Source organism: Symphalangus syndactylus, chromosome 11 (genome assembly GCF_028878055.3).
Source record: "Symphalangus syndactylus isolate Jambi chromosome 11, NHGRI_mSymSyn1-v2.1_pri, whole genome shotgun sequence".
Lineage (NCBI taxonomy): Eukaryota > Metazoa > Chordata > Mammalia > Primates > Hylobatidae > Symphalangus > Symphalangus syndactylus.
Genome location: NC_072433.2, coordinates 134943799 through 134953346, shown reverse-complemented (window position 1 = coordinate 134953346; position 9548 = coordinate 134943799). Strand labels below are relative to the sequence as shown.

The 9548-nt window shown below is 50.5% G+C and overlaps 1 protein-coding gene across 3 annotated transcripts in view; it reads left to right on the top strand.

The window, feature by feature from the left end:
- Positions 1-852: 852 nt before the first annotated feature.
- ANKRD11 (ankyrin repeat domain containing 11) overlaps positions 853-9548 on the top strand; it is a 221248-nt gene continuing 212552 nt past the window's right edge. Inside the window, exon 1 of one of the 3 annotated variants that reach the window (XM_055232845.2) lies at positions 853-1337. The gene's annotated coding sequence lies outside the window, so the exon portion shown is untranslated. The remainder of the gene's footprint in view (positions 1338-9548) is intronic. The other 2 variants (XM_055232849.2, XM_055232844.2) reach the window with 2 other exon arrangements.

Sequence of the window (9548 nt, the reverse complement as noted above, 5' to 3'; positions counted from 1 at the left end):
CCCGTCTCTACTAAAAATACAAAAAATTAGCCGGGCGTGGTGGCGGGCGCCTGTAGTCCCAGCTACTCGGAGAGACTGAGGCAGGAGAATGGCGTGAACCCGGGAGGCGGACCTTGCAGTGAGCGAAGATCGCGCCACTGCACTCCAGCCTGGGCGACAGAGCGAGACTCCGTCTCAAAAAAAAAAAAAAAAAAAAAAAAACAGGATCCACACTTACCAGAGTGTAAAGAAAACCAGTCCTCATCTACCTTTGTCGAGGGTTGGAGAACTAACTAGCAAGGCAGGGGATGCGGCTCGCGGGCGCCTGGCCTCCTCACGCGGCTCAGGCTCTTAGAGCGCGAGGCCCAGGGGCTCTGGAGCCGCGGCCGCGACGCGCCCGAGGGCCGTTCTCTTCGACGGCAAAGCGAGTCACCGCGCGGGAGCCCCGAGCGACCGCCCCGATGCCCCGGTCCCCTCCCCTCGCCGCCGCCTAGGGCTCTTCATGCCCCGTGACGCCCGCTACGGCAGCGCGGTAGGAGGGCGGGCCGGACGTGGGCCGAGATGCCCGGGGGCAGGCAGAAGACCACGGGTACGCGACAGGCAACCGCCGCTCCAGCCCTCGAGGCGGACGTTTTGTCTCCCAGCGCTTCAATACCAGATTTTGTTTCCAAACCACATCCCAGTTGCTTCCGGCACTTGGAAAGACCAATCGTCAGGCCCGAGAATGCAAGACCCACCCTCCTTTGCGACGCAGGCAGCCAATCCAGTTGCTCGCTACTTCCAGTGTCGCGTGCGCCCTTGCGCAGGACCCTGCCCAATCGTTACCGGGACGTCCTCCTAGTCCCGCCTCAGGGCCGCTACAGAGGCTGTCAATTCCGCCTCTCCCCTTCATTCCATTAGCGCACTAACTCCCGTCGCTATGACGTGCGCAGCCCCTGCGGCCGGCCGGGGCGGGCCAATGGCGGTGGCGGATACGGCGGGCCAATGGGCGGGAGCGTCTCATGCGGCCGGCGCCCGCCGCAGCCGCCGCTGGGTCCTGGAGCCAGAGGCCGCCCTGAGACGGTGCGCGATGGACCGAGGGCCCCAGCCGGGGAGGCGCCGCCGCCGAGCCCGCGGCCAGACGCCCCTTCAGTAGCGTCCGCACCGGGAGTCGCGGCGCTCGTCCCAGCCGTGGGCGCGCCCGAGGGGCGGGCTCGCGTCCCGCCGTCCCTCGCAGCTCTGCCGGGCCCGAGCCCGCGCCGCCGCCGCCGCCTTGCCGCTCGGGCCGCGCGGCCCGGGAAACGCGGCCGCGGGCTGCATGGGCAGCGCCCGCGCCCCGCCGCTGAGCCGTCGCGGAGCCGCGCAGCCCTCGGAGCCTGGTGAGAGGCGCCGCTGGCCTGGGGGCGGTGGTCGGGGCGGGCACGGGGCATTCGGGCGGCCTTGCGGCCTGCAGGCCTTCCCCGGCGGCGGAGCTGCGCCGCGGCCCTCGGGGCGGGCCTGGGGGACCGGGGCGGGTAGGCGGGGGTCTGTGGGGGCCCGGGGCGGTCGTTAGGGGCCAATAATGGGTCCCGGACCGGGCCTGCGGGTCCGGGTTCGGGGCAGCCAGGGGATGTTTAGGGGCCCGGGGTGGCGGTGAGGGGCCCATAGGGGGTTCCTGGGCGGGCGTGGGAGGTCGGGGGAGTTCGGGTCGGCCGTGAGGGGCGGATGAGGGCTCCGGGCTGGCCTGGGTGGCTGGGGGCCCGCGGCGGCTGTGAGGGGCCGATTGGGGGCTCCGGGGCGGGCCTGGGGTCGTGGGGGCCCGGGGCGGCCGTGAGAGGCGGACGGGGGGCTCCGGGGCGGGCCTCGGGGGCTCGGAGCGGCCGTGAGGGGCGGACGGGGGGTTCCGGGGCGGGCCTGGAGGTCTTGGGGACCTGAGGCCGCCGGGAGGGGCTGCCAGGGGGCGCCAGGCGGGCACCGTGTGCTGCGGAGCTGGGGGCGCCGACCTCTGACCCGCGAGAGGGGCGCCTTCGCGGTGCTGGTCGTAGTTGTTATTCTCAGCGTCCCTATTATTATCGCTGTTCTGAAATGAGAGCAGGCGGCTCTCGGGCTCCGAGCCGGAGGGGGCGGGCGAACTGGGGACCTGGGGGCGTCGGGGTTGTAGGAGGCGCGCGTAGGCCGAGGAGGGGCAGGAATGCGGGCAGCCGTGTGGGGGGTGTTAGGGGGAGGGTAGGCGGGCGGGTGTGGGGGCTGGCTGGGAGGAAAGCGGTGGCGGTGGCGGCTGCAACAGCAGCCCTTGGCCTCAAGGAACAATGTGAGACGTTGCCTGAAATGTTAATTTCCGTTCCTCATTTCATCATCCCCTGGCAGGGCGGTAGCTGTGTGTGTGGTGTATGTGTGTGCGCGCGCGCGCGTGCTTGTGTGTGTGTGTGTATGTGTGTGTAGGGTTGGCCCTGCCACATTGATTCAGTCCCCTCTCAAAGAGGGATTGTACTGTTAACTCTTGTATTTGTGTCATTTGGGAAGGTTGGTCGGGGGAGTCTTGATTTTTCTCGAGGCCTGCTCTTTTCCCGGTGCCCCATTAAGATTTTCTGCTTCTGTTGTGTTTTTGGAAGGTTAGTGTTGTATACCAGCTTCCAAGAAGTTTTGGAAGAGACTTGGGAAGATGAAGCTGGTCTAACAGCTCCCTATGCTTGAAAACTATTTTCCTTCTAACAGTTAAGGTGTAATATGCTTAGGATTCATGGTTTTTGTAGATTATGAGTAGTTTTGTATTCTTTTGCAAGAACAGGGTTTTCTGGTAGAGAAATTAGATTTCAGGCTTTCTTATATGAGGAGAGAGTTTTATGCAGTCATTTGAGCAATATCCTTAACATTTGAAATGAGAAATAAAAGTGTGCACGGTTGTTGAACTGCAAAACTTAGAGAATCTTTTGATGCTTTTTGGGATGTTGAGACTTAGCCAAACATATGAGATGATACTTCTTGTGGAAAAAGTGCCATCGAAACAGTTACTGTTTTTGTTGTGTGCAGCGCTAGTCTATGGCATAACGTGGATAGTTCAAAATTGGAGACGCTGAGGCTCTTTCTTTGGTTTCTCTGAGACCTTGATTTCTCTTGGTAAGTATTGGCTGCCCTGCAAGACTTCGAGTTCTGTTAGAGAATGATTACAGAAGTCCTCTGATTTTACTCTGCAACTGTAGTTAAACCAGAAAAAAGTGGGGGGGGAGGGGCGGATATCTTGCTCAGCCTTCATCGTGACCCTTGCGTTGGATCTTGTATAGTTGGTGTGGCCTCCCCCACCCTCCATTCAGCTGTCGTTCTCCTCTGTCTGTAGTTTCTCCCTGAAGAGCAGGATCTCATTCGATAGGCTGGCCATGTGAATGGAACGGGATGGGAGGAAACAAAGACCAAGTTGCTGTGACGTTTTCTCTGTTCTTTGTGATGCTTCTTAAGTTTGTTGAAAACTGCCCCACAAGATATTGCTAAATTTGACCCATACTTGAAACTTTCAGCAGTTTATTTCTTCTGTGGTAAAATATGCATAACACAATTTACCAGAAGTTTGTTTTTAAAGGTGTCACTTTTAAAACCTGAGTTCCTCTTTTGCAGCTCTAATTTGTGTCAGCCTTCTAACTTGAATTGGCACTGTCAGATGCTTTTCTCTGGACTGGCCATGCCGGTCACCCCATACCAGCAGTGCCTTTCATCACACCCACCCAGATGGGCTGCTGATGATGAGTGGCTGCCATGTTATCTGTAATTACAGTGTTGATACGGTGACAAGTAGAACTCCCTACAAAGAGAGTTAAGGAAACTATGCTATTTGTATTGGAGAATATTTTTCCAAGAAGTTTTTGTGCCCTTTATTTTATTTTATTTTTAATTTTTTGGAGTCTCGCTCTGTCGCCCAGGCTGGAGTGCAGTGGCGCAATCTTGGCTCACTGCAACCTCCGTCTGCCGGGGTTCAAGCAATTCTCTGCCTCAGCCTCCCAAGTAGCTGGGATTACAGGCGCCCGCCGCCACGCCTGGCTAATTTTTGTATTTTTAGTAGAGATGGGGTTTCACCATGTGGGCCATGCTGGTCTTCAACTCCTGACCACATTGTGATCCACCTGCGTTGGCCTCCCGAAGTGCTGGAATTACAGGCGTGAGCCACCGCGCCTGGCCTCTTTGTACCTTTTTAAGTAGATTTGACATAGAAAGGTTATGCTTCATCAAATATAAGAGGAGACTTATTTTGCATATGGGCAGGGAGCCCATCATCAATTAAATAACGTAATTAGAGAGTGTCAGTAAATGCGGGCTCAGAAAATCATCTGCATTTTGTTGCCAAAATAAGTGTTTTGATCTGTCCATTACCCTGTGTAAGTCTCTTCATCCTCAAATGGTAAGTGTAATGGGTGAGGGTCTCAATAGCAAGGTATTTCTAGTTAATCGGTGAAAATGATGGTGCATCCCTTGTCTGGTGGCTGCGTCAGTTTATGACTGCTGTGTAGTCAGTGCTCTGTGGGAATTCAGTGTGGCCCGTTTGATAAACTTTATAGAAAAATGGAATGAATTCAAGTAAAAGTTATTGTCTTGAAATTTTGAAATGTTTTCAGTATGTGTTCTCTTAATTTGAAATTGTTTTTTTTCTTTTTTCTTTTTTTTTTGAGATGGAGTCTTGCTTTGTTGCCCAGGCCGGAGTGCAGTGGCATGATCTTTACTCACTGCAACCTCCACCTCCTGGGTTTAAGCAATTCTCCTGCCTCAGCCTCCCAAGTAGCTGGGATTGCAGGCACCTCCCACCAAACACGGCTAATTTTTTTGTATTGTTAGTAGAGACCGGAGTTTCACCATGTTGGCCAGGCTGGTTTTCAAACTCCTGACCTCAAGTGATCCACCAGCCTCGGCTTCCCAAAGTGCTTGGGTTATAGGCGTGAGCCACCATGCCTGACCTCAAATATTATTTTTATGATAACGTCCCCAATGGTGATTGTGGCCTAACTCTGATACCGTGCCCCATTCTTGACCCTGCCCCAAGCTTCCAGTCATTCTGGCTGCGTTGGCCTTTCCTTTCCTCAGTTGGGCCGTGTACCATAGTTTGTCGCATGGTCTCGACATACCTAGCTGCCATCTCATGCAGATCCCCCAAACTCCAAGATAACTCCTACTCAGCCTTTGTGTCTTAGTGTAGTATCACTTCCTTTAGTAAGTCTTCCTTTTTTTTTTTTTTGAGGCAGGGTTGCTGTGTGTTGCTCAGGCTGGAGTGCAGCATGTGCCACCGTGCCCAGCTAGTTTATTTTTGCTTTTTGTAGAAACGGGGTCTTCCTGTGTTGTGCAGGCCTCAGCCTTCTGGGCTTGGCTTACCTCAGCCTCCTAAAGTGTTGGGATTATAGGCATGAGCCACTGTGCTTAGCCCCCATTTGTTTTCATTACAAGTTTGCTTTTATAACTTAGATAAAGGTGGGAACACAGTTTTCACAATTAAGGCAGAACAAGAGATAAAGAAACATAAAGGGAGAGTTGCCTTTGTGGGAAGAAGGTGCTTTCTGTGAAAGCACTTTTAGTAGGACTGCTGTTTTTAGGCCAAAGTAGAAGGCCAGAAGCAGTTTTTATTCGGATTTCCTCGTCGTTTTCATCAAGGTTTCAGTTGCTGTAAAGGATGGTTTGAAATCAGTCTGGACTGAGTGTAGTTTGCTGCTGCTGCTTATGAGCATTAAGTGTTCAATTGTAATTTTGAGTCTCCTCTGGTCACATATAGCTGAACAAGTGGAGTCATATGAAAGTTTTAGCATTTTAATGAAGAAAAAATAATCTCTTTAGAGGGAAATACAACGAAATGGAGGTGTGCCATATTGATTTTTTCCATATGTTTACGTTTTCAAAGTTTCTTTTTAAATGAAACTGTTATGTAATTGGCAAAAGTTTGCTTTTTAGAGACTAATTATGGGTACATTTGGGAGATTGAGACTTGTTTTAGATTTTTGGGTTTACAGTAAGGGGCGAGGGTATTTGGTGGAGGGGAACTGGTTGGTTGTGGTTGAAAACATTCAGACACTATTCTAGCTCTAAGAAACTCCACAGTTTTGTTTTGTTTTGAGACAGAGTCTCTGTCACCTAGGCTGGAGTGCAGTGGCACGATCTTGGCTCACAGCAACCTCTGCCTCCTGGATTCAGGCGATTCTCCTGCCTCAGCCTCCCGAGTAGCTGGGACTACAGGCATGTAACACCACGCCCAGTTAATTTTTGTATTTTTTTTTTTTTTAATAGGGACGGTGTTTCGCCATATTGGTCAGGCTGGTCTCGAACTCCTGACCTCAGGTGATCCACCCCTCTCGGCCTTCCAAAGTGCTGGGATTACAGGTGTGAGCTACTGTGCTAGCCAGAAACCCCACAGTTCTAAAGCTGGCTCTGCGAATAAAGGGTTAAGAGGGTCAGTGTGAAAATAAAAGTAAGCCGTCCTGTCTGTATGGCTGAGATTTTTCAGGGGCCTAGAGGACTGAATCCTGTTGAGCGAAAATGCAGTCTTCTGGGCTTCCCCACACCCGCTGTCTCTCTTCCTCTTGGAGGTCAAGGTTGAGGCAGCTGTCAGGGTGCTGCTGTCTCAGTTACAGCGTCCTTGTGGCTGGCGGAGGGTGAGACCTGTTTCCAGGCCTGTCCTTCGCATCTGTGCAGTGAATTATTTATTATCCTGGAAATCTGTAGGGCTCTTTTTTCCATGTGTAAAGCAACCAGTGTGTACCTGTTCATTATTTGAAAATGTTGGCTTTTTTTCAACAAAACATTTTTATAACTTGTATGAAAATTTTTTTTGTCATGGTAAAATTCCTAAAACTTTCCCCTTCATTACTTTAGTCTAAAAATGTGACTTTTAAGAATGGCTGAAATTGAAATGTTATTTGTAAATGCCTAATAACTTTATGATATCAGAGGTTTTTTTTATGTAAAATTAGCAAATAAACCTCTTTTCTAGGTGCATTGATAGTAAGTTGCCCTTCCATAGGGAGTTGACTCCCTATGGCTCTTTTCACACTTAGGATGCTAATGTGTTAGAATAAGGAATGCAGTGTTTCCAAGTAAAGGGAAGATTGCGTAGGCTGCTTGGTTCCTGAGGTTTTACTAGAGTTGGGATTAGCTTACCGCTGCATTCATATCTGGCACAATCAAAGAAGACTTTGGTTTAATTCTGGATGATGATGTAAACTTGAAATCATTATAGCTGTACTGTTTAAACTTATCTAAAATAGAGAAGGTAAGACGCAGTGAAGGACCTTCTTTTTCTCTTAAGAAATCAAGCTTTGTTAGTATCCACTATGTTTCTAGATGTGGTTTTACATCTTGCAAAACAGGAAATAAAAGTAAAAAACCAAAAAAACCCCAGAGCATTACTCTTGAAAGGACTAAGTTTTTAAAAATGATTTTGACTAAGATGTCTGGCTGATTAAAGGGTGTGCAGAGCACTGAATAACCTTTGCCTTTTCCGATGGTGACAAAGAAGAAATCCAGCTTTCAGGAGGCCGAAGAGCGTCTTGAGAACTTGTAGTGTTAGTGTTCCACAGCCCCACAGTTGATTCGGATTTCAAGGAATTTTTAGACTTTGTGGATTTTTTCTTCACTAGAATTGTATGTTTGGCTCCTAATTTATTTAAATTACATACATAGATATTTTTGTTACTTTGAGAATAGTCTATCTGAAATTTGAAGTTCTTTAGAGCTTAATATATTAAATATGCTAACACTCAAAACATTTTCTTTTTTTTTTTTCTTTGAGACGGAGTTTCCCTCTTGTTGCCCAGGCGTGATCTTGGCTCACCGCAACCTCTGCCTCCCGGGTTCAGGCGACTCTCCTACCTCATCTTCCCGAGTAGCTGGGATTACAGGCATGCGCCATGACCCCCAGCTAATTTTGTATTTTTAGTAGAGACAGGGTTTCTCCATGTTGGTCAGGCTGGTCTCAAACTCCCGACCTCAGGTGATCTGCCTGCCTCGGCCTCCCAAAGTGCTGGGATTACAGGCGTGAGCCACCATGCCCGGCCTAAACATTTTCTCATAGGCATTTTTCCCCTGACACATGAGAGAGGTATCTTTGAATTGTATCCTTTATCTTTTAGTATGAAACTCAGAAAAGTGATATGCACTTGTACTTACAGCTTAGATAATGTTAAGCATATTTAATGAGATTTACATTCATGCTTTATTTTTCTTTGGCAAAGTGGTTAGATCTGATTCTGCTAAACGTGGGTTCTGACCGGATGACTGGCTTTTAAAAGAAGATGATGTTGAAACTGACTCTTGTAAAAAAGGACATTTAGTAGAATCTAATGGTACGGTGAAGTTTTAGACAGTTGAGGACAAAATCTGTCTTGGAACTTAACCTATACCTTTTCCTTAATAGCTTTCTTCTTTTTTTTTTTTTTTTTTTTTTTTTGAGACGGAGTCTCGCCCTGTCGTCCAGGCTGGAGTGCAGTGGCGCAATCTCGGCTCACTGCAAGCTCCGCCTCCCAGGTTTACGCCATTCTCCTGCCTCAGCCTCTCCCAGTAGCTGGGACTACAGGCGCCCGCCACCACGCCCGGCTAATTTTTTTGTATTTTTAGTAGAGACGGAGTTTCACTGTGGTCTCGATCTCCTGACCTCGTGATCCGTCCGCCTCGGCCTCCCAAAGTGCTGGGATTACAAGCGTGAGCCACCGCGCCTGGCCAATAGCTTTCTTCTGAGCCCATAAATACATCGGTTCAGGGGGATGAGTGAAGGCAGATGGAGGGTGTGGAAGGGAGAAGGAGAACAGCTCTCGGGCGTTGGAGAAGTGCCGGGATTTGTGCCAGTGCTGTCTGTGTTGGTTTTCCAGCACCGCTGCAACTAACCACCGTACCCTTAGATTTATTGTTTTATAGTTCTGTTGATTAGAAGCCTAACATGATCTGCCTGGGCTAGGATCTGGGTAGGTAGGGCTGGTTCCTTCTGGAGGCTCCGGGGGAGAGTCTGTGTTCTTGTCTTTTCCGTGCTCCAGAGGCTGCCTGCACTCGGCCTGTGGTGCTTTCCTCAGTCTTCAAAGCCAGCCTCATGGCATCTCTCTGACTCCTGCTGCCCACCCGCTTTTTTGGAGAGAGAATCTCTTGGCTCTGTTGCCCAGGCCGGAGTGCAGTGGCACAGTCAAGGCTGACTGCAGCGTCGACCTCCTGGGCTCAATCAATCCTCCCACCTCAGCCCCCCACAGTGCTGGAATTACAGGCACGGAGCCACTGTGCCTGGCCGCTCTTCCACTTTTGGATCCTTGTGGCTACATTGGGCCCACCCGAACACTGCAGGGTCATCTCCCTCTTTGCTGATGAGTAACCTCAGTCCCCTTTTCCATGTAACCTAAGGCATTCACAGGTTCCAGGGGTGAGCAAGCTGGAGGTTTTTCCAATAATGTTCCCTTGCTGTCCCCAGATGCCATCCAGGATCCCACATTGCATTTAGTTGTCATTGTCTCCTTAATCTCGTCTGTAACCGTTTCTCAGTATTTCCCTGGTTTTCATGACCTTGGCGGTTTTGATGAGGGCAGTCTTTGTTTTTTTATGTCTTTGTGACTGACCATTCACACATTTGGCCTGTTTGTAAAGCACAGTGTGGCTGACTTGTGGCTCAC